Source organism: Staurois parvus, unplaced genomic scaffold (genome assembly GCF_062004578.1).
Source record: "Staurois parvus isolate SC_StPar_1 unplaced genomic scaffold, SC_StPar_1.0 ptg000432l, whole genome shotgun sequence".
NCBI lineage: Eukaryota > Metazoa > Chordata > Amphibia > Anura > Ranidae > Staurois > Staurois parvus.
The window spans coordinates 14785464-14810516 of record NW_028318228.1 but is presented as its reverse complement, the minus strand read 5'-3'; positions in this window follow the sequence as shown (position 1 = coordinate 14810516).

Sequence of the window (25053 nt, the reverse complement as noted above, 5' to 3'; positions counted from 1 at the left end):
GCATACACACCTTTAGTTACTTCAGACCAGGCAAAAGGCAAGGTTTAAATTCTTTACTGAAAAGTTCTGAACATAAGAGTTCAATGTACAGTGCAGTTCTTTCTCTATGTTCCTAGTCCCTATCTCCGGCTTATATGCTGCCCCAGCGTACCTGCATAGGTAGAGTCCATTCGTGGAATAGTCCATGGTTGAGAGAATTTAGCAGCTGGTACCTTCAGGGTGGACTAGCAGCCCCCCTACAAAGAGGGAGGCTTCAGATGGTAAGCATCCTCAGACTCCGACATCATTGGTGACATCCAGCTCATGGGCCAGAAACTCCTGAATCCAGAACTCTCACAGCATAGGACTCAGATACCTCAAGGGTTCTTCTGGCCTTGGCTCCAGACCACTGTTTTTTTTTTTATAGGCACAGAACCAGTGGGTTGGACCAAGAAAGTCCGCCAAAGAAAACCCAGGAAATAACATTAACCCCAACCCTCCCATCTGAGGAAGCAACTCTAGGCTACCCTAAGCAACCTGCTTACATGTAAGAGGGGGATTATTCCCACTGACCACAAATGTAAGGAGCATTCTTCTCTTAGACCATCACACTAGTGTACCATAAGCTGTAGATGAAGTAATTTTAGCAAGGGTTCCCTGAGACCAGAACATTTTATCAAGGGCTCCTCAGTATAAAAACAATAGAGAAAAGTTGAACTAGAGTAATCAGTGGCAATTATATCACTATCTGCCTTCAGAGGCATTTCGGATGAAAACTTACAAATATTAGAGAAGCCTTATAAATTTTAGCAGCAGCTTTGAGCTACAGTTTTCAGGATATGGGCACAAGATCAATTTCACTGCTAGAAATGAAATTTGATGCTATACTTAAAACTTCACCCAATAAAATTATTTTTTCGCACCTGACGTCAGCCCCCCCCCAAAAAAAATAAAGAAATTGGAGAATGTTTTCCTTTTTAAAAAAAAAAAGAAAAGTTATACCTATTCTGTGCTGCAGACGGGGACTTCCTACTTTTTTGCCCAATGAAGACTGGTATAGGGTTCCCCCCACTGCCTCCTGGGATGCCCATGTCACGGATCCCAGGAGATGGATATACTAATGGGTGCACGTATGCTATATGGCATCCAGCGCATGAGCAGATGTGTTGCAGGTCTCTGGGATCTGACAGCACCTGGCAGACCTACAGGACATTTGTACAGGTGCAGATATGTTAAGATGGCACTCAAAGCGCACGGTAGCAGACGTGTTTTGCCATGAATAAATGTGCTACAAACACACAGTGAAAAAACGCACCAGTCTCCACTCCAGAAAAAGGTTCTGGAGTTTCTTTGGCATGTAGGTCACCTGTAGGGTAGCCCATATTCGTGACGAGTGGAAATACTCGAAAACGTGCAAGACAAATTGCAAACGGGAACGCAAATTCCCACTATGCAAAGGTGTGAATCCAGTCTAATACTGGACATGATAGAATTTGTCTTTGCCACAGACTATTTATGATGTATCTGATATTGAATATGCAATAAACTGAAGACCGCTACAATATGTGGACGTGGACTCTCACTACTTGCACATTAAAAAAAAATTCCACTTTAGGCTGTCTACCTCAAGACACAGCAAAAGCAAGTCACTTTGTAGACCATATCATTATACTGCATAGAGTGTTTATAGAAAATCTTGTCAAATATTGATCTATTAAAAGATAATGCCAGATATAAGAATGTGGCTCATTTTTAAAAATCGCTAAGGAAAAAAAACAAGTTACCGTATATACTCGAGTATAAGCCGACCCGAATATAAGCCGAGGTACCTAATTTTACCACAAAAAACTGGGAAAAACTATTGACTCGAGTATAAGCCGGTGGTGTCAGTGGGGGGAGGAATAGTGCCCCATTGTTGGTGTCAGTGGGGGGAGGAATAGTGCCCCATCGTTGGTGTCAGTGGGGGGAGGAATAGTGCCCCATCGTTGGTGTCAGTGGGGGGAGGAATAGTGCCCCATCGTTGGTGTCAGTGGGGGGAGGAATAGTGCCCCATCGTTGGTGTCAGTGGGGGGAGGAATAGTGCCCCATCGTTGGTGTCAGTGGGGGGAGGAATAGTGCCCCATCGTTGGTGTCAGTGGGGGGAGGAATAGTGCCCCATCGTTGGTGTCAGTGGGGGGAGGAATAGTGCCCCATCGTTGGTGACCCCTGCTCCAGCCTGGGCTCGCTCGCTCCCTCCCTCTCCCATGGTACACACTTACCGGTCAGATGTCTTCCTTCTCCGGCCGCTCTCCTCCTCTTCACTCGCTCGATCTTCGCGGTGCCGCTCGGCTCCTCCTCTCCAAGCTCCACCTCCTCGCCGGTGATTGGGCGCATGTGTGCCTCTCCTGAGCTACAGTTCCGGCGGCCAATCACCGGCGAGGATTGATCCCGGGGGTGTGTCCAGATGACAGGGACGGCATGTCATCCCGCCCACACCTGGAGACGTTGACTCGAGTATAAGCCGAGGGGGGCGTTTTTCAGCACAAAAAATGTGCTGAAAAACTCGGCTTATACCTGAGTATATACGGTAGATTCTGTAATTTTCAGGGTTTGTGGATAAGGCTGAAATGGCTTATATTGCCAACTACAATGTAATTATCCTCTACCTTTATTTACCAGTAATGCAAGGTCCAAATTTTTATATTTTATACTCCATACAGCAAATGAGCTGAACATTTGCCCATCTACACACTGGGTAATTAAATTGAGGGTTTTAAAAAGGTCCAACCCTACAAGAAAGGAAACTTATTAGGAAGGCAATTACCAATAAGCATTTGCAAAATTCCATTTCATATTTTTTACAACCTCATCCTGGAAACCTAAAAAAGTACAGAGGGATGCACAATAAACAAAGTCTATAATTGCAAGCCCATAAGTAGTTGCAATTACTGGAAAGTGTAGAAAAGATGAGCAAGGAGATAACTTGCATTTTGGAGGCATTTTTGTATGTCTGAACACTTTGGAAGAAAAATGCTCCAATGCTGATGCAATGGAAACACACATCTTGCAGTTCCCACCAACTTGGTGCAATATAAAAGTCTTTATTACAACCCCTTTATCATTAACTGATGGCAAAGGGTATGCTCCAAAACAAATTACCACAGGGAGAGTTTGTTGATCTAGAAGTAGAATTTCATTGCCCCCCTCAGCAGTATGGACACTGCACATCTACAGATTTTTGGCAATCCTTGCTCTTTGGCCGATCCCAGTCCTTCCAAACTTTCAGATCACGGACTAGTGAGTGGGCCTTCCATGTGCAGAAGGTTTCTATAGGGCCACTGATATGCATTGCTAACTTCCTACACTTCTGAATTGTAGTAAATTGTATTTTTTTTATATCAAGAAAGTATTTTATTTCAAGAAAAAAATGTGTAAACATGTCCAGCATACAATGTACAAATCCAAGTCATGGCCAATACATCACTCAGTAATAGGCAAATACAATAAAGAAAAGAGCCCCAGAGTGTCCAGCAAGGACAATAATCAACTATAGATTGTCAAGGTCCTACCTTTTCCCAGAGGTTATGCTGCTCCATGTGCTGGCATCCATCTTGGGTTTCTGCAGAGCATGGTGGGAGTCTTTTATGCCTTCAGACCTCTGCGGTCCATCCCCCAGAGGGGTGTGGTTGATCACATATAAGCCTGTTGTCTGCACGTGCTCTTTGCATTCGTGTCTTGTGTGTAAGTGTTGCAACAGCTCTGTTTATACTCTCGTGACTCTCCTGGAATCTGACTCGGCTTTTGACTAGACCATTCTCTGCAGTTTCCTTTAAACTGACCTCCCGTTGCTGAACCCAGCCTGTGACCTGTTATTCTTGTCTACTGTTCTGTACCGTTTTTCCCGTTGTTGTCGACCCGGCCTGCCTGACTACGCTATTGTCTGATCTGGTTCCTACCAGCTACACGCTATCGGCGGCGGCCATTACTGCAGCTGGGGTGTCTCGGGGGCAGTGACCTGGTTCCTGGCTGCGTCAAGTCCATCCCCACCGTCAGGGGCCCTGGTGAAGGGCAGCCTGGGAATTAGACTCCGCGCCCTGAGGGACTCCGGTCTGTGGGTGGTGGTTGTCGTCAGTCAGTGCGTGACCCTGCCACCAGGCCTGCCTGTCCGTTCCACAGCTCCTGCCCTGACAGATACATAGTTCACACACCACAAAATTTCAGAAATAATAAGCCATACTTAAATGTTACAAAAAGAGAAATGGGAAAATACACTGCATATCATCCAGGGATACCCAGCCTACCGTCACTAAATCCAGCGGGTTTAAGCCAGGTGTGCCCAGCCACCATGACCAAAGTTCTCAAATGTATTGGGGCAACACCTATGTTGGTAAATAGGGCTTTTAAACCAAAGCATCTCTCACACATTTTTAATCAACTCATCTATCGTAGGCGGGGTATCAGATTTCCAGTGAATCAAAATGGCTCTATGAGCCTGGAATATGGTTCGAGAGATTGCATCTTTATTCAGAGAGTCCAAAATACCCAGGAACCAGGGTTTTGGGTTGATTGGTATAGTAACCCTAAATACACAGTTCAAAATGTTGACAACTTCTGCCCAACAAAGATGTAATCTGGGGCCACGCCACAAGAAGCGTATAAGATCCCCATGACACCTACTGCATTTGTGGTCCTGTAGAATCCTCAAATTAAATAGCTTTGAGGGGGTGTAGTGAGCACAAAGCAGAATATACAGTTGGGATAGTCTCTTTGGGGGTGGTTGAGCAAGCACAATTGGAGGGAATAAATTGTACTTAACCACTTGCAGACCGCCTGCCCTCTATGTACTGCTGATGGGTGCCTGTACGTCGCTGGCCTCTTCTGGGTACAGGGCTCGCACCTGTGATCGTAAAAAGTGGGAGTTTGTCAGCAGGTCGCAGACAATGATTCATGGCCAGGACCTGCTGTGTCCAATCACAGTCCAGAGCAGGGGCAGACTGACAACTCACAGGGCCCCCGGGCAATAGGGGATCATGGGGCCCCTGTGTCCTCACCCACACTCAAACCACCCTCAAAAAAGCCTATGAAAGGTACCAGGGGCATCTCATGGGGCCCCCTACTGACCCCAGGCCCTCGGGCAGTGCCGAGTTCCCAAATGGTCAGTCCGCCCCTGTTCCAGAGCCCTGTGTTGACAATCAACTCGGGACCCTGTACAGAGGGGATGATCTCTCCCTTTCGTATTCCTGCAAAGCAGAAATAAGAAACAAAGAAATCTGTCAGTAAAAGCAGCAAACAATACACACATTACACATTGTTAGGCACATATTTAACCCCTTGATCGCCCTAGATCAGGGGTGGGCAAACTTTTTGACTTGAGGGCCGCAATGGGTTCATATATTGGACCCGGGGGCCAGACCAAGAGTAGATGAATGATGTGTATGTGTCATCCATAGTAAGTATAGTAATATTCCCCCATAGTAAGCCTAGTAATTAATCCCCCATATAGTAATTCATCCCCCATAGTAATTCATCGCCATAGTAATTCATCCCCCATATAGTAATTCATCCCCCATATAATAATTCATCCCCCATAGTAATTCATCCCCCATATAGTAATTAATCCCCCATAGTAATTCATCCCCCATATAGTAATTAATCCCCCATAGTAATTCATCCCCAATATAGTAATTCATCCCCCATATAGTAATTCATCCCCCCTATAGTAATTCATCCCCCATAGTAATTCATCCCCCATATAGTAATTCATCCCCCATAGTAATTCATCCCCCATATAGTAATTCATCCCCCATATAGTAATTCATCCCCCCTATAGTAATTCATCCCCCATATAGTAATTCAGTCCCCAAGTCCCCCCTGTGTCAATTCACTTACCTTTGCTCCACGCGTTCCTCTCGCCGTGTTCCCGCGCCGTTCCGGTGTAGCATGAAAATCTGTCTCCTATGAGGATCTGTCCCCCTCGACGTATCTGCGCATGTGCCAGCTTCAGGCATTAGCAGCCGATCGGCGATCTCCGGCACATGCGCAGATACGTCGAGAGGGACAGATCCTCATGGGAGACAGATTTTCATGGTACACCGGTCTTCAGGGCGGACTGTGAGAGGAGCCTAGCTCCCCTCACGTTCGTCACGCTGCCCCGCCTACACACATCCTGACAGCCATCCTGACAGTATCAGGCTCCGCGGGCCGGATTAAAAGGTCCACCGGGCCGTATACGGCCTGCGGGCCGTAGTTTGCCCATTGCTGCCCTAGATGTTAACCTCTTTCCAGCCAGTGTCATTAGTACAGTGACAGTGTATAGTATTAGCACTGATCACTGTATTAGTGTCACTTAGTTCCCACCCAGTGTCAGATTGCCCACCACACTATCACAGTCCTAGTACAAGTCGATGATCACCGCCATTAGTAGTATAAAAAAATAATCCCAGTATATATACCATAGTTTGAAGAAGCTTTAAACCAATCAATAATCACTTATTTGAATTCTTTTTTTTTTTTACCAAAGACATATAGCAGAATACATTTTTTTTATTGGATATGTTTATTAACTGAAAGTAAAAAAAATTTCTTTTTCTGAATTATCGGTCTTTTTTCATTTTTATAATAAAAAATACATAGTCCAGTGGTGATCAAATACCATCAAAAGAAAGCTCTATTTGTGTGAAAAATTTATATAAATTTCATTTGGGTACAGTGTTGCGTGACCGAGCAATTATTGGTTAAAGGAGCGCAGGGCTGAAAAGCAAAAAATGGCCTGGTCATAAAGGGGATAAATTCTTTAAGAGCTGAAGTGGTTAATAAACCCATTTAATACTACACCAGGACAGTGCACTTCTCTTCCTTTTACGTTTAGAGAAAATATCTACTTAAAAGTATGCAGACTGTCATTTCTCATCTCTAATCCTGAAAAACTTGTTTGGCTACAATGCTGATCCAATGATTTCTATATTCCTGAGTTGAAGACTTACACAAATATTATACTGGTTTACTTTGTTTCTTTTTGTGTTTTTTATTCCTGACAGTAGTTATCTAGTAAAATGAAAAACCAGTAATCAGCAATAATCCTTCAAACCTTTTGCACAGTATTTGTGAAATAAAAAAGTTGGTTGCATAAGGAGGCATTATCTAAAATTTTGTGGTTAGTTAAGTGAACACGAAGACTCGACAGCCTTTATTAACGTGTCATTTTCATGTGCTCCTTAACATTCTGACCACTTAAAGGCACTTAATGCTGAGGCATTTTAGGAATTTCTCATTATCTGCTTAATTATGGAGACCAAATAACTTGCCGTGATCAGCTGAGCTTACATCCGAAAACAGAAACAGCTGCTGGAATGTAAGAGTTTCATTCAAAGACCATAAGATTTCTTAAAATATAAAATATTAAAGGATAAAGAACATAGTTATTTGAGATGTAGATAGCATACCAGTTTATGTTCAATAAGGATATGTTCATTTGTTTATACAATACAGATGTCATTAAGCAGAGTAAAGCGGTCCAAATAAAGGGCAACCTGTTTTCAGATGATGTTGGAAGATCAGTAGCAGTCCATAAGCAGTTATGTTATGGGCAGCACAGTGGCTAAATGGTTATCACTTCCGCCTGGCAGTACTGGGGTTGTTGGTTCGAATCCCAGCCACGGCGCCATCTGCCTGGAGTTTGCATGTTCTCCCTGTGCCTGCATGGGTTTTCTCCGGGTATTCTGGTTTCCTCCCACACTCCAAAGACATGCTGGTAGGTTAATTAGATCCTGTCTAAATTGGCCCTAGTATGTGTATGTATAAATGTAACTTAGGGACTTTAGATTGAGGGTTAGGGACTGATGTGAATGTACAATATACAGTGGGGATCGAAAGTTTGGGCACCCCAGCTAAAAATTTGTATTAATGTGCATAAAGAAGCCAAGGAAAGATGGAAAAATCTCCAAAAGGCATCAAATTACAGATTAGACATTCTTATAATATGTCAACAAAAGTTCGATTTTATTTCCATCATTTACACTTTCAAAATAACAGAAAAGAAAAAAATGGCGTCTGCAAAAGTTTGGGCACCCTGCAGAGTTAATATCTTGTACTGCCCCCTTTGGCAAGTATCACAGCTTGTAAACGCTTTTTGTAGCCAGCCAAGAGTCTTTCAATTCTTGTTTGAGGTATCTTTGCCCATTCTTCCTTACAAAAGTCTTCCAGTTCTTTGAGATTTCTGGGCTGTCTGTCACGCACTGCTCTTTTAAGGTCTATCCATAGATTTTCAATTATGTTGAGGTCAGGAGATTGTGAAGGCCATGGCAAAACCTTCAGTTTACGCCTCTTGATGTAATCCCCCCTGGATTTCGAGGTGTTTTTAGGATCATTATCCATTTGTAGAAGCCATCCTCTCTTTAACTTCAGCTTTTTCACAGATGGCATCAAGTTACCATCCAAAATTTGCTGAAATTTTATTGAATCCATTTTTCCTTCTACTCGTGAGATGTTCCCTGTGCCACTGGCTGCAACACAACCCCAAAGCATGATTGATCCAACCCCATGCTTAACAGTTGGACAGAGGTTCTTTTCATTAAATTCTGTGCCCCTTCTTCTCCAAACGTACCTTTGCTCATTCCGGCCAAAAAGTTCAATTTTAACCTCATCGGTCCACAGAACTTGTTTCCAAAATGCATCAGGCTTGTCTATATGTTCATTTGCAAAGTTCAAATGATGATTTTTGTGGTGAGGACGTAGAAGTTTTCTTCTGATGACTCTTCCATGAAGACCATATTTGTACAAGTATCTCTTTATAATGGAATAGTGTACCACAACTCCAGTGTCTGCCAGATCTTTCTGGAGGGATCGTGCAGTCAAACGTGGGTTTTGAATTGTTTTTCTCACAATCCTGCAAGCTGTTCTGTCTGATATTTTTCTTGGTCTTCCAGATCTTGCTTTAACTTCCACTGTTCCTGATGACTGCCATTTCTTAATTACATTCCGAACAGAGGATATTGACATCTGAAAACGCTTTGCTATCTTCTTATAGCCTTCTCCAGCTTTGTGAGCGTCAACTATTTTCAGTTTCAGTTTTCTAGACAACTGCTTAGAAGAACCAATGGTGCTGATTGTTGGGGCAAGGTCAGATGAGTCTGGGCATTTAAAACCTTTGAGATTGACATCACCTGGTCTTCCCAGACGATGATTGGGAACAATCCATGACACTGGCAGGTCTCAGCTTGGCAAAGGGGGCAGTGCATGCTATAAATTCTGCAGGGTGCCCAAACTTTTGCAGACGCCATTTTTTTGTTTTCTGTTATTTTGAAAGTGTAAATGATGGGAATAAAATCTAACTTTTGTTGACATATTATAAGAATGTCTAATCTGTAATTTGATGCCTTTTGGAGATTTTTCCATCTTTCCTTGGCTTCTTTATGCACATTAATACAAATTTTTAGCTGGGGTGCCCAAACTTTCGATCCCCACTGTATATGTAAAGAGATTACAATTAACATGTACTGGGCATAAGTGATTTCTGTGATAAACTTGATTGCACCTCCATCATTCTGTCCCTTAGAGTATGCCTGCTGGAGGATCTGGTTGCTAGGATGGCCGAGATAACTCTGATTGGTCTTCTCTAATTCTATGCTAGAAAAGCCATCATGTTGGAAGAAACAGGCTCCATGCTCCCTTTCCCTTTGGAAACAACAGGTTAATAACATTTTGCCTCTGTACAAGGATAAATATTTACACAGAGGTTGCCCAAAAGAATACAACAAAATCTGGGCGAAATGGTTGGCAGAACTTTCCACTGCAGCAGTTGAACATTTCATACAGAATTCCCTGATACTCGCTCCTGTTAGCTTTTAGGTTACATTAGGGTTATATTGGGAACTTTGGTTGGTACACCATCACCAGTCAGATGAGCATGAGCTTTATTAGTTATTTTTGCATAGTTGCAGCCCTTGAGTATGTGCTGGACAATTTGGTTGTGCCAATTTGCCTACGTTAAGCCCCTGCAAGGGCCATGTGCCCAAATCTTTTTTATGTTTGTGTTATTGTATGTTTTGTACGTTATTATTAAACCAATAAAAAGATATTTAAAAAAAAAGTTGCATGACAAGTCGTACTTTTCAGTGACAACCATTCAGATATGTACGACTTAAAGTTGCAGTTCATGTAGTTCATGCACTACCTTGGTAGGACGTTCATGCAACTTGAGTGCCATAGACTAATGTAAACCTTCAAAAGATGTATAAAAGTTGCACCTGAATATTATAAATGCAACAGTTGTCCATTATCATTAATGAAAGCCAAAGTCATATCCAAGTTGCACCCAAAGTTGCGTCAACATTGAACAAGTGTGAACGGAACTTTAGACAATTGTTAACGAAACCTCATATCCCTACTGCCAGGTTTCTCATCCATCCCTCTGCTAGTGGTTATCTTAAACTGTTTGATTTCCACCACATTCAGTCCTGGTGACAGTGGTCACCAGGAGAAAGAGTATGGATCTCCCTAATGGGGACACAGATGACAATAAAGGCCTTAAAAGGTTTCTAACCGCTCACGGCTATATCCTACACTATTAAAAACAAATTTTGACTTTAGATACACTTTAAGGGGAAAGTATAGTATTTTGTGTTTATTAGGAATGAACATTTAAAGAATCTCACCAGTATAACATTTTAAAAATCATGTTTCTTTGTATAGATTATAGTTATGTGTGTATAGGGAGGCAGCCATATTTGATACATACTGTATTCCTATTGCAAAAAGTGAAGCACTTAGCAATAGACCTTTTTCTATTTAAACATATGAGATTCTGGTAGGCTTTTAGCTCAGGGCTTGACTGAAGAAATAAAATAGGTGCTGATGAATAACAACCTAACGTGGGTTGATTTAAAGTGTATAATGAAAACAGAAACAGCTGTGTAGAGAGAATAAAAATAGGCAAAGGACAAAAAGGTGAGGTTGCAGTAGCTATGGCAAATCTTCCACCATGAAAAAAGTGATCATAGTGACAACACAACTTTTTTTAATGAGTCCCCTGACATGGTAAAGAGCACTGTGCTGCTTCTCTTCTTTTATTAAATTTTTTTTTCATTACAAAAATCCATATTATGTCCAACGATTCTTAAATACATAAACACTACATACTTCGTACCTGTTCCCTACACCACCCACCCTTATTTTCAACCCACCCATATCCCCGGTCCACATTCCAAATTCAATATCTCTTCCTCTATCTCTTATATTTTCCGAAGTCTATATCCCTTTCATTCATCTAAAGTTCTATAGCTACTCATTTGCCCTTACCAACTCTCCCCACTCTTCCTACCTTAAGCTCCTACCACTTCCCAATATCTTTCAGATAATTTAAAATGATACCATCAACTCCACACTTCTCTCATTTTTTTCCATTTTGTCCTTATCCACATGATATAACTCCTCCATCTTACATATGCATTCGACTCTCTTTATCCACTCCTTTATGTTCGGGGACTCTTGGTCTAACCAATATTTAGGGATAAGACTTTTGGCTGCACTAATTAAATGATATAATACACTATTTTTGTATTGTTTCACTGAAGTCTCGGTGTTATTAAATATACACGCCCACAGGTCCCTCTGTACCATTGTCCCCGATATCTCCCCTATATATTGAATTATTTCCTGCCGGAACTTCTGAATTTTAAGACAATCCCACCATATGTGAGCCATTGTTCCTTTATTCCCACACCCTCTCCAACATAATGGTGAGAAATCTAATCGTTGTTTATGTGGCACTCTCTGGCACCCCTTACCACACGCATCATCAAACCCAGACCGCTTCAACCCTGGCAGACCGACAGCACTAAACGCCTCAAACGTCGCAGTCGCGCACTGGAGAGACTGTGGCGCAAAACCAGGTCCCCTCATACATTCTCCCTCTACAAATCTGCATTTTTCACCTACACCTCCTCCCTCCACACCGCCAAGCAGGCCTACTTTGTTAACCTGATCAACACCCTCTCCTCCTGCCCCCGCCGACTCTTCTCCACCTTCAACTCCCTGCTCTCTCCCCCCCCTCCTCCACTCAGTACCTCTCTCACCGCCCACAAGATTGCCACCCATTTCCACAACAAGATTGACGCTATCCGTAAGGACATCATCAACTTGCAATCTACCTCCCCACCTAGCCTCCCCACCCCTGTCACCCCTTCATCTCCCCCCTCCTCTGCCCTCACAACCGCACTGCCCCCACCTCTCCCAAGGCCCCACCCACCATAACCCCCCCTGCACTGCACTCCCTCTGCCCTGTCACTACTGAGGAAGTCGCCAAAGTCCTCTCAGAAGCCCGCCTCACTACCTGCCCCCTGGACCCTATCCCCTCTCAACTCCTCCGGTCACCCCCCGCCTCTTGACCCACTACAGTCCGGCTTCCGTCCCCTACACTCCACTGAAACTGCCCTCCTCAAAATCACTAACGACCTACTAAACGCCAAAGCCAAGGATGACTACTCTGTCCTCCTTCTCCTGGACCTCTCTGCGGCCTTCGACACAGTTGACCACCTCCTCCTCCTTAATAAACTACTCTCCCTTGGCATCAGAGATACTGCTCTCTCTTGGTTCTCATCCTACCTATCCCGATGCTCCTTCAGTGTCACCTACAATGGTGCCACCTCCCCCTCCCTGTTGGGGTCCCCCAAGGCTCTGTCCTTGGACCCCTTCTCTTCTCCATCTACACCTCCTCCCTGGGCAAACTCATACACTCCCACGGCTTCAACTATCACCTCTACGCTGACGACACCCAAATCTACCTCTCCACCCCTCTCCTCACCCCCAATATCTCTGCCCGCATCACTCACCTCCTAAATGACATCTCAGACTGGATGTCGCTACATTTCCTCAAGCTCAACCTCTCCAAAACCGAGCTCCTCGTCTTTCCCCCTGCCCACACCCCCCCCCCATCCTATCCATCATCACCAACAACTCCACTATCACTCCCGCCCCGCAAGCCAAAGTCCTTGGCGTCATTCTTGACTCGAACCTCTCCTTCCAACCGCATGTCAAATCACTCACAAACACATGCAGGCTCCATCTCCGCAACATTGCCAAGATACGTACCTTCCTCACCCTTGACACCATCAAACTTCTAGTACACTCCCTCATCATCTCACGCCTTGACTACTGTAATTCTCTTCTCACCGGCCTACCCAAGTGCAGGCTCTCCCCGCTCCAGACCATCCTGAACTCAGCGGCTAGACTCATCCACCTCACCACCCGCTCCACCTCTGCCACCCCCCTCTGCCTCTCCCTCCACTGGATCCCGATTGCCCAACGCATCAAATTTAAACTTCTAACCCTGACCTACAAAGCCGTTCACAATACTGCCCCTGACTACTAGAGATGAGCGAATCGAACTTGGCGAAGTGGAATTCCTTTCGAAGATTAGGAAAGATTAGGAAATTTTCCAAAAATGGCGGCGACATGTGTGGCGACGGAGCGGGGATCTCTGGGAAGGCGCGCAGACAAGGCGCGCTGACCCATAATGCATTCATTCATGACATGTGATCGCATTAGCCAATCAGCAGCCAGCCAGCACTGTGTAATGGTCGAGCTATAAATTGCGGCCATCTTAGAATTCTCCATTAGCCTCCGGTCATTCAAGAGAGACAGACCTCTCTGTATTAGGGACAGAGTTAGGGCCAGAGAGACTTTAGGGACACAGAATTGTTACTCAGGGACAGACACAGAATTGTTACTGAGGGACACAGAATTGTTACTCAGGGACACAGAACTGTTACTCAGGGACACAGAATTGTTACTCAGGGACACAGAACTGTTACTCAGGGACACAGAACTGTTACTCAGGGACACAGAATTGTTACTCAGGGACAGACACAGAATTGTTACTGAGGGACACAGAATTGTTACTCAGGGACAGACACAGAATTGTTACTGAGGGACACAGAATTGTTACTCAGGGACACAGAATTGTTACTCAGGGACACAGAATTGTTACTCAGGGACACAGAATTGTTACTGAGGGACACAGAATTGTTACTGAGGGACAGACACAGAATTGTTACTGAGGGACACAGAATTGTTACTCAGGGACAGACACAGAATTGTTACTGAGGGACACAGAATTGTTACTCAGGGACACAGAATTGTTACTCAGGGACACAGAACTGTTACTCAGGGACACAGAATTGTTACTCAGGGACACAGAATTGTTACTCAGGGACACAGAAATGTTACTCAGGGACAGACACAGAATTGTTACTGAGGGACACAGAATTGTTACTGAGGGACACAGAATTGTTACTCAGGGACAGACACAGAATTGTTACTGAGGGACACAGAATTGTTACTGAGGGACACAGAATTGTTACTGAGGGACACAGAATTGTTACTGAGGGACACAGAATTGTTACTCAGGGACAAAGAACTGTTACTCAGGGACAAAGAATTGTTACTCAGGGACAGACACAGAATTGTTACTGAGGGACACAGAATTGTTACTCAGGGACAGACACAGAATTGTTACTGAGGGACACAGAATTGTTACTGAGGGACACAGAATTGTTACTGAGGGACACAGAATTGTTACTCAGGGACACAGAATTGTTACTCAGGGAAACAGAATTGTTACTCAGGGACACAGAACTGTTACTCAGGGACACAGAACTGTTACTCAGGGACACAGAACTGTTACTCAGGGACAGACACAGAATTGTTACTGAGGGACACAGAATTGTTACTGAGGGACAGACACAGAATTGTTACTGAGGGACACAGAATTGTTACTGAGGGACACAGAATTGTTACTGAGGGACACAGAATTGTTACTGAGGGACACAGAATTGTTACTGAGGGACACAGAACTGTTACTCAGGGACACAGAATTGTTACTCAGGGACAGACACAGAATTGTTACTGAGGGAACCAGAATTGTTACTGAAGGACACAGAATTGTTACTGAGGGACACAGAATTGTTACTCAGGGACAGACACAGAATTGTTACTGAGGGACACAGAATTGTTACTGAGGGACACAGAATTGTTATTCAGGGACACAGAATTGTTACTCAGGGACACAGAATTGTTACTCAGGGACACAGAACTGTTACTCAGGGACACAGAATTGTTACTCAGGGACAGACACAGAATTGTTACTGAGGGACACAGAACTGTCACTGAGGGACACAGAATTGTTACTCAGTGACAGACACAGAATTGTTACTGAGGGACACAGAATTGTTACTGAGGGACACAGAATTGATACTGAGGGACACAGAATTGTTACTCAGGGACACAGAACTGTTACTCAGGGACACAGAACTGTTACTCAGGGACAAGCACAGAATTGTTACTGAGGGACACAGAATTGTTACTGAGGGACACAGAATTGTTACTGAGGGACAGACACAGAATTGTTACTGAGGGACAGACACAGAATTGTTACTGAGGGACACAGAATTGTTACTCAGGGACAGACACAGAATTGTTACTGAGGGACAGACACAGAATTGTTACTGAGGGACACAGAATTGTTACTGAGGGACACAGAATTGTTACTGAGGGACACAGAATTGTTACTCAGGGACACAGAACTGTTACTCAGGGACACAGAATTGTTACTCAGGGACAGACACAGAATTGTTACTGAGGGACACAGAATTGTTACTGAGGGACACAGAATTGTTACTGAGGGACACAGAATTGTTACTCAGGGACAGACACAGAATTGTTACTGAGGGACACAGAATTGTTACTGAGGGACACAGAATTGTTACTCAGGGACACAGAATTGTTACTCGGGGACACAGAACTGTTACTCAGGGACACAGAATTGTTACTCAGGGACAGACACAGAATTGTTACTGAGGGACACAGAATTGTTACTCAGGGACACAGAATTGTTACACAGGGACACAGAACTGTTACTCAGGGACACAGAATTGTTACTCAGGGACAGACACAGAATTGTTACTGAGGGACACAGAATTGTTACTGAGGGACACAGAATTGTTACTGAGGGACACAGAATTGTTACTGAGGGACACAGAATTGTTACTGAGGGACACAGAATTGTTACTCAGGGACAGACACAGAATTGTTACTCAGGGACACAGAATCGTTACTCAGGGACACAGAATCGTTGAATTAAAGAGTATGTCAGACAACACGCAGAGGAGTGGCAGAGGAGTCAATGTTTCAGGAGCGAGCAGACGTGGCAGCAGAGGAAGGGGTCGAGGCAGCACTAGTCGCAGCCAGAGGCCAGTGCTCCCGGTGTCATCCAGCGGTCGTGTCTCCACCGACAACCCTGCCGTCATCGATTGATTGGCTCGGTCGTCTTCCTCTTCCCAGGTCACCTCTGACACCTACAGCCAACGGTCGGTGGGTACGTCAGACACAACCGTTAGTTGGCATGGCCCGGGAGCAAGCCCACTGAAATCACGTGTCCTCTACCTGCCCCTGTCCTTTGGTGTTCCCTCACCAAGCGAAGTATCGCATGCTGTGGGCTCAGCCCCACTGTACAGTGAGGAAGAGCTAACAGAGGGCGGTCAGGAACGGGGGGAGACATCCGCCTCTTCAGCAGCCAGGCGAAGAAGTACTGGCGAGGAGAGTGGCTCAGTAGCCGGTCTAGAGACAGGTCTGTCTCCTGACCCACACGCAGCCGAGGGGGCTAGTAGTGAGGCGGAGACCCTAATTGATGATGATGAGGCTGATCGCACTTGGCAGCCTCGTCGTCATCAGGCTATTGCTTCCGCATCATCAGGAGAAGAGGGTGCCAGCTTGGCAGCGAGCAAAACAGTCGGTGGGTTGCCCAGGAGGCAGCAGGGTCGCAGCAGTGTCAGTGGAGGCAAACGGCCACGGAGTAGAGCACCAGCTCCACTGCAGCCTACCACCACGGCCAGTAGTGGTGCCGGTGTGCACGGAGGAAGTAGCAGTCAGCCAGTGAGGAGTAGCGGGGGCAAAGTTTCCTACTCGGCGGTGTGGCAATTTTTCGTCAAGCCGCCCGAGGAAGTAAACGTAGCCGTATGTCGACTATGTGGCCAGAAAGTCAAGCGTGGCCAGGGGGCCCATGTTGGGACTACAGCGTTGCATCAGCATATGCAGCGTCGCCATTCGGTGGCCTGGGAAAACCGTGATAAAGATACGGCGGTTCTGCCTGCCCCAGCCCCCGCTCCATCACCCGCTCCGTTACTTGCTCCGTCACCCGACGTCAATCGCCCTCTATCAGCCAGTCAAGGCTCCAACACCTCTGCTGAGGGGAGTTGTCGCTCGTTGGCATCTTCCGCTCGTTCAGATGCTCCTTCTCCTGCTACTCCTCTTCACGGATTCCGTCAGCAGTCTTTCTTGGAATCCGTTTCCAAGAGACAACAGTTTGCGAGCACGCACCCGACGGTGCAAAAGCTGAACGTCCTCCTGTCCAAGTTGCTGGTGCTGCAGTCCCTCCCTTTCCAAGTGGTGGACTCAGCACCTTTCCGAGAAATGATGGCTTGTGCCGCACCGCGGTGGAGAGTGCCAAGCCGCATTTCTTCGCCAAAAAGGCAGTGCCAGCCCTGCATTCACATGTAGAAGAGATGGTGGGCCAGTCTTTGAGCATGTCGGTCTCTGCCAAAGTGCACGGCAGCGCCGACGTGTGGAGCTGTAACTACGGTCAGGGACAGTACATGTCATTTACGGCCCACTGGGTGAACGTGGTGCCGGCACAGCCGCACCAGCAACTTGGACAGGTCACGCCGCTTTTGCCTCCACGTTTGCACGTCCTTGGTCCAGAAAAGATGTCCGCCTCTACCACCTCTTCTTCCGCCGTGTCCTCAGCCGCCACCCCCGTGCCAAGTCCCATTACCCGACCGGCATATCACATGTGCAGGGCGCAACGGTGTCACGCTGTGCTGCACCTGGTATGCCTTGGCAAACGTAGTCACACAGGGGAGGAACTTCTGAGTGTAATGAACAGAGAAATCGACAGATGGCTGTCTCCGCGCAAACTGAAAATCGGAACCATGTTGACCGACAACGGAAAGAACATGGTGTCTGCTCTGCGTCAAGGAAGGTTGTGCCATGCGCCATGCATGGCTCACGTGTTCAATCTGGTTGTCAAGCGGTTCCTAAAATCCACCATCCCACTGCAAGACATCCTTAAAATGTCACGTAAACTTTGCATGCATTTCAGCCATTCCTACACTGCAAAGCACACCCTCCTTGAGCTGCAGCGGCAGAACGGAATTCCACAGCATCGCCTGATCTGCGACGTTGCAACAAGGTGGAATTCAACCCTACACATGTTAGACCGCCTTTACGAACAGCGAAAGGCCATCACCGATTTCCTGATGTTACAAGCGGATAAAGGTACTCCCCTGTGTAACTTAGATGTCAGCCATTGGCAGCTCATGCGTGACACCTGCCGCTTGCTCAGGCCCTTTGAGGAGGCCACGCTATTCGTGAGTCGGCAGGACTATGGGATGAACGACGTCATTCCTCTGTTGCACGTCCTGGAACAAATGCTGTTAACAATGGCTGGTCAGGGTGCGGTAGACGTGGCGCACAGATCTCAACGCCACATGACCCCTGTGGGGGCAGGACAGGAAGAAGAGGAGGAGGTAGAGGAGGACATTGGTGCTCAGGAATTATTGAGTGAAATGGGTGGTTTTTCCACTCAGCGGACAGGAGTGGAGGAGCAGGAGCATCTGGTAGAGGAGGAGGAGACAGAGGACCCAGACGCACCGTGGCAGTATGCTGTGGAGATGGAGGCAGGGAGTCCCTCGCATTCCTTGGCACAAATGGCCCATAGCATGCTCGGTTGCTTGCGTAGCGACAGCCGAATAATAACCATCAGACAGAGGGATGAATTTTGGCTGTCCACTTTATTGGACCCTCGCTACCGTTCAAAAATGGTGGCCTTTTTAACACCTGCTGAGAGGGAGGCCAAAATAACGTACTATAAAAACCACCTATGTAGTCAGTTGGTCTCTGCCTTTCTGCGCCAACGTCCATCCTCAGACACTGTGGGCCCTGTGCGCTCGCGTTCCGCTGCCATGGCAGCAGGGGAGGGGAGGGGTGGGGTGGTAGGAGCAGTGGCAGCTCCACCAGCAGCGGCTGCCTCAGTCTGCAGTCGATGATGAGTAGCTTTCTTCACCAGCGCAGTGAGGAAACTACTAACCAGCCGCAGCAGCAGCAGCATCAGGTGGACCTGGAGCAGGACCTCAAACAACAGGCTTGGGCCTACTTGGACAGCACCCTGCCAACCGAGGTAGACAATCCCCTTGACTACTGGGCAACGAAACTTGACCTTTGGCCCCAACTAGCTGAATTTGCCCTTGAAAGGCTGTCATGCCCGGCCAGTAGCGTGGCATCGGAGCGCGTGTTTAGTGCGGCAGGAGGTATTGTAACTCCGCGGAGGACACGACTGTCCACCCAAAGTGTGGAGAGACTCACGTTTGTAAAAATGAATCAGGCGTGGATTAGTCTGGATTTCAAACCACCAGTTCCTGACACAACTGACTAAATCTGCCATGAATCATGCCCCAAACATCTTATTATTTTTAACATAGGCCTCTGTATGGCCTTCAATTTAAGCTGCTTACGCTTCGCCACTCTGCCATGGGCCCCTGTACCGCCTCCTCTTGCTGCTGCCAGGTCCAGAGTGTCTCATGGGTCCCTGTACAGCCTCCCATTGCTGCTGTCTCCATCGCCACACTCTGCCATGTGCCACTTTCAGGTCTCCTCACACTGCTGGTGGGTTCCATTTTGTCATAGGGTGCTGGCAGATTACGGGCCTCCCATTGCTGCTGCCAGGCCCGTAATCTGCCATGGGCCCCCGTACCGACTCCTCATGCTGCTGCCAGGTCCAGAGTGTCTCATGGGTCCCTGTACGGCCTCCCATTGCTGCTGTCTCCATCGCCACACTCTGCCATGTGCCACTTTTAGGTCTCCTCACACTGCTGGTGGGTTCCATTTTGTCATAGGGTGCTGGCAGATTACGGGCCTCCCATTGCTGCTGCCAGGCCCGTAATTTGCCATGGGCCCCCGTACCGACTCCTCATGCTGCTGCCAGGCCCGTAATCTGTCATGGGCCCCTGTACCGCCTCCTCATGCTGCTGCCAGGTCCAGAGTGTCTCATGGGTCCCTGTACGGCCTCCCATTGCTGCTGTCTCCATCGCCACACTCTGCCATGTGCCACTTTCAGGTCTCCTCACACTGCTGGTGGGTTCCATTTTGTCATAGGGTGCTGGCAGATTACGGGCCTCCCATTGCTGCTGCCAGGCCCGTAATCTGCCATGGGCCCCCGTACCGCCTCCTCATGCTGCTGCCAGGTCCAGAGTGTCTCATGGGTCCCTGTACGGCCTCCCATTGCTGCTGTCTCCATCGCCACACTCTGCCATGTGCCACTTTCAGGTCTCCTCACACTGCTGGTGGGTTCCATTTTGTCATAGGGTGCTGGCAGATTACGGGCCTCCCATTGCTGCTGCCAGGCCCGTAATCTGCCATGGGCCCCCGTACCGACTCCTCATGCTGCTGTCAGGCCCGTAATCTGTCATGGGCCCCTGTACCGCCTCCTCATGCTGCTGCCAGGTCCAGAGTGTCTCATGGGTCCCTGTACGGCCTCCCATTGCTGCTGTCTCCATCGCCACACTCTGCCATGTGCCACTTTCAGGTCTCCTCACACTGCTGGTGGGTTCCATTTTGTCATAGGGTGCTGGCAGATTACGGGCCTCCCATTGCTGCTGCCAGGCCCGTAATCTGCCATGGGCCCCCGTACCGCCTCCTCATGCTGCTGCCAGGTCCAGAGTGTCTCATGGGTCCCTGTACGGCCTCCCATTGCTGCTGTCTCCATCGCCACACTCTGCCATGTGCCACTTTCAGGTCTCCTCACACTGCTGGTGGGTTCCATTTTGTCATAGGGTGCTGGCAGATTACGGGCCTCCCATTGCTGCTGCCAGGCCCGTAATCTGCTATGGGCCCCCGTACCGACTCCTCATGCTGCTGCCAGGTCCAGAGTGTCTCATGGGTCCCTGTACGGCCTCCCATTGCTGCTGTCTCCATCGCCACACTCTGCCATGTGCCACTTTCAGGTCTCCTCACACTGCTGGTGGGTTCCATTTTGTCATAGAGTGCTGGCAGATTACGGGCCTCCCATTGCTGCTGCCAGGCCCGTAATCTGCCATGGGCCCCCGTACCGCCTCCTCATGCTGCTGCCAGGTCCAGAGTGTCTCATGGGTCCCTGTACGGCCTCCCATTGCTGCTGTCTCCATCGCCACACTCTGCCATGTGCCACTTTCAGGTCTCCTCACACTGCTGGTGGGTTCCATTTTGTCATAGGGTGCTGGCAGATTACGGGCCTCCCATTGCTGCTGCCAGGCCCGTAATCTGCCATGGGCCCCCGTACCGACTCCTCATGCTGCTGCCAGGCCCGTAATCTGTCATGGGCCCCTGTACCGCCTCCTCATGCTGCTGCCAGGTCCAGAGTGTCTCATGGGTCCCTGTACGGCCTCCCATTGCTGCTGTCTCCATCGCCACACTCTGGCATGTGCCACTTTCAGGTCTCCTCACACTGCTGGTGGGTTCCATTTTGTCATAGGGTGCTGGCAGATTACGGGCCTCCCATTGCTGCTGCCAGGCCCGTAATCTGCCATGGGCCCCCGTACCGCCTCCTCATGCTGCTGCCAGGTCCAGAGTGTCTCATGGGTCCCTGTACGGCCTCCCATTGCTGCTGTCTCCATCGCCACACTCTGCCATGTGCCACTTTCAGGTCTCCTCACACTGCTGGTGGGTTCCATTTTGTCATAGAGTGCTGGCAGATTACGGGCCTCCCATTGCTGCTGCCAGGCCCGTAATCTGCCATGGGCCCCCGTACCGCCTCCTCATGCTGCTGCCAGGTCCAGAGTGTCTCATGGGTCCCTGTACGGCCTCCCATTGCTGCTGTCTCCATCGCCACACTCTGCCATGTGCCACTTTCAGGTCTCCTCACACTGCTGGTGGGTTCCATTTTGTCATAGGGTGCTGGCAGATTACGGGCCTCCCATTGCTGCTGCCAGGCCCGTAATCTGCCATGGGCCCCCGTACCGACTCCTCATGCTGCTGCCAGGTCCAGAGTGTCTCATGGGTCCCTGTACGGCCTACCATTGCTGCTGTCTCCATCGCCACACTCTGCCATGTGCCACTTTCAGGTCTCCTCACACTGCTGGTGGGTTCCATTTTGTCATAGGGTGCTGGCAGATTACGGGCCTCCCATTGCTGCTGCCAGGCCCGTAATCTGCCATGGGCCCCCGTACCGCCTCCTCATGCTGCTGCCAGGTCCAGAATGTCTCATGGGTCCCTGTACGGCCTCCCATTGCTGCTGTCTCCATCGCCACACTCTGCCATGTGCCACTTTCAGGTCTCCTCACACTGCTGGTGGGTTCCATTTTGTCATAGGGTGCTGTATGGCCTCCCATTGCTGCTGCCTCCACCGCCACACTGTGGCTCCACACTCTGGTTTTGGCCCCGTGACTGCCCAAATGAGTGAAGTGTGCGGTGATTCTAAGATCGACGGCACTCATCTGCATGTCATACTGACTGACAGTATTATTTCTCTTCCCCAGCAGACTCCAAGGGCATTTAAATTAAAGGTACAGTGTTCTGCACTAATATAAAGGCTCTCTGAAGCCTAGAAACACCCTTTTTATAAGTTAAATTCGCAGCGAATATATTTGCCTCGAATCGAATTTATTCCTCGAATTCGCCGAATCAGCCGAATCGAATTTTTGAATACTTCGCTCATCTCTACTGACTACTTCACCAACCTGATCCCCAAGTACCGCCCTACCCGTAACCTTCGCTCCTCACTGGACCTCCTTCTATCCTGCTCCCTGGTCTCCTCCTCCCATGCACGACTGCAAGACTTCTCCAGGTCCTCCCCCATCCTCTGGAACTCACTGCCCCAATCCATCAGACTGTCGCCTTCCCTCTTCACATTCAGGCGCTCCCTCAAAACCCATCTCTTCAGAGAAGCCTACCCCACCCTCACCTAATGGCCATTCTCCCTCTTTCCTCCCACCCCTCATTCCCCTCAGCCACTTCCTACTGTACCTTTACCCCCTCCCTCCTAGATTGTAAGCTCGAAAGAGTAGGGCCCTCTTACCCCTCGTACGTTGTTTGTTATTGTTGTACTGTGCCATGTATTGTCCCCCCCTCTATTGTACAGCGCTGAGCAAACCCTTTGGCGCTATATAAACTCGATGTAATAATAATAGTAATGTGCCACACTCAGTGTGATATACCATTTTGCTAAGCACTTATAATTAATTTGAACTGTGTTCATGTTCATCACCACCTGTGTTAATTTAAATCTTATTTTTTTGTTGCTCGTTCAATTCTGTTCTCAGCTCCTTTTCCCACTTCTCTAAGTATGGGAGAGGATCAGAAACCTCCAGATCAGTAAGGATCTTGTAAGTCCTGGAGGTAACATGTTTTCGTATTATGTTTGAATGCAACATTTTTTGTAATGGATATATATCCTCCAGCGTCCTCAGCTGTTGTGGTGGTGGTGCTGCAACAAAATGTCCTAGCTGGTAGTACTGCCATTCATACCCTTTAAGTCTTGAAAAGTGTGCAATTTCCCCTTATCGACGATATCCTTCAAACTTGCATTTCTATCTTTGACCCTCTTTCCTGAAATATTGTCTTTCCCAGGTGGAAAATACTCCGTGCCCACCAGAGGAATCAATACTGAATTGTATTTCCAATCCACTTGCTTATTGCAGTGCATCCCCCACTCTTAGTACCTTATGTGTCAATGTGTTTTCTCCCAAAATACAAAACTTGTGTGGTATCCAAATAGTCTTTTCTAATTGTGCCTTACTTAGAACACCTTCCATAATTGCCCAACATTTCCCATGTGCGTTATGTGTCCAATCTACAATACGTGACAGTAATATTGAATAATAGCATTTCCTAAAATTATGTAAATTTAACCCCCCGTTCTCTTTTTTTTTACTCAATACTTCATATTTAATTCTTGGTTTCTTATTAGCCCAAATAAACCTGAGTATTAGTTTCTTTAATGTTCCAAAGAAGGACCCTGGTATATGTACTGAGAGCATGTGAAAATTATATAAGATTTTTGGCACTATTATTGTCTTTATCAAATTTATGTGACCTAACCAGGATCTCCATCCCCTTGAAAGTCCCCCCCAACTCATCTTTTATTTCATTTATTAATGGGACATAATTTACTTGGTATAAATTCTTTACTGATAACGTTAGTTTTATACCCAGATAACTTATTTCCCTTTCCCTCCAGGAAAATGGGAACTCTTTTTGTATGGCCTGCTTTGTTTTTGGGAGACTAGTATTCAAGATCTCCGACTTTGAGGGGTTTACCTTCAGATTTGATAACTCTCCATATTTTTTTAACAGTCTCAATACATTTGGTAGCGAGAATCTGGGGTTCACCATATAGAACAACATGTTGTCTGCATAGGCTGCTACCTTATGTTCCACTTCCTCTATCTTAATTCCTGTTACATATACACTCTTTCTGACCATCTCCAATAAGGGCTCCAAAGATATTACAAATAACAGGGGATATAATGGACATCTCAGTCTTGTACCATTATTCATTTAAAAAAACTGTGAAAGGGACCCGTTTACCTTTACTGCAGCTGATGGTCCACTGTAAAGCCCTTTTATCCATTTTAGGCCCTAAACCAAACGCCTCTAAAGTATCCATCATAAAACCCCAGTCTACCCTATCAAAAGCTTTTTCGGCATCAATTGACAAAATTGTTGTTGGCAGCTTCTCTTTTTGCGAAAGAAATAGTGATCTCAATCTATTGTCCCTCCCTTCTTTTCCTGGGATGGATCCCACCTGATCCAGGTGTATCCACTTTGGCATCAGTTCTTTCATCCTAATTGATAACATTCTTGCATATAACTTTGTATCAATATTTAATAACGATATAGGTCTATAGCTGGCGCATTGCACACAGTCTTTCCCTTATTTGAGTATGATTGTTATATATGCTTCCAATGATTCCACTCTCATCCCCAGCTCTTCTCCTAACGCGTTCATATGTGCGCTTAATCTAGGCACCAGTATATCTTTACATTTCTTATAGTAACCCATCGTATAACCAT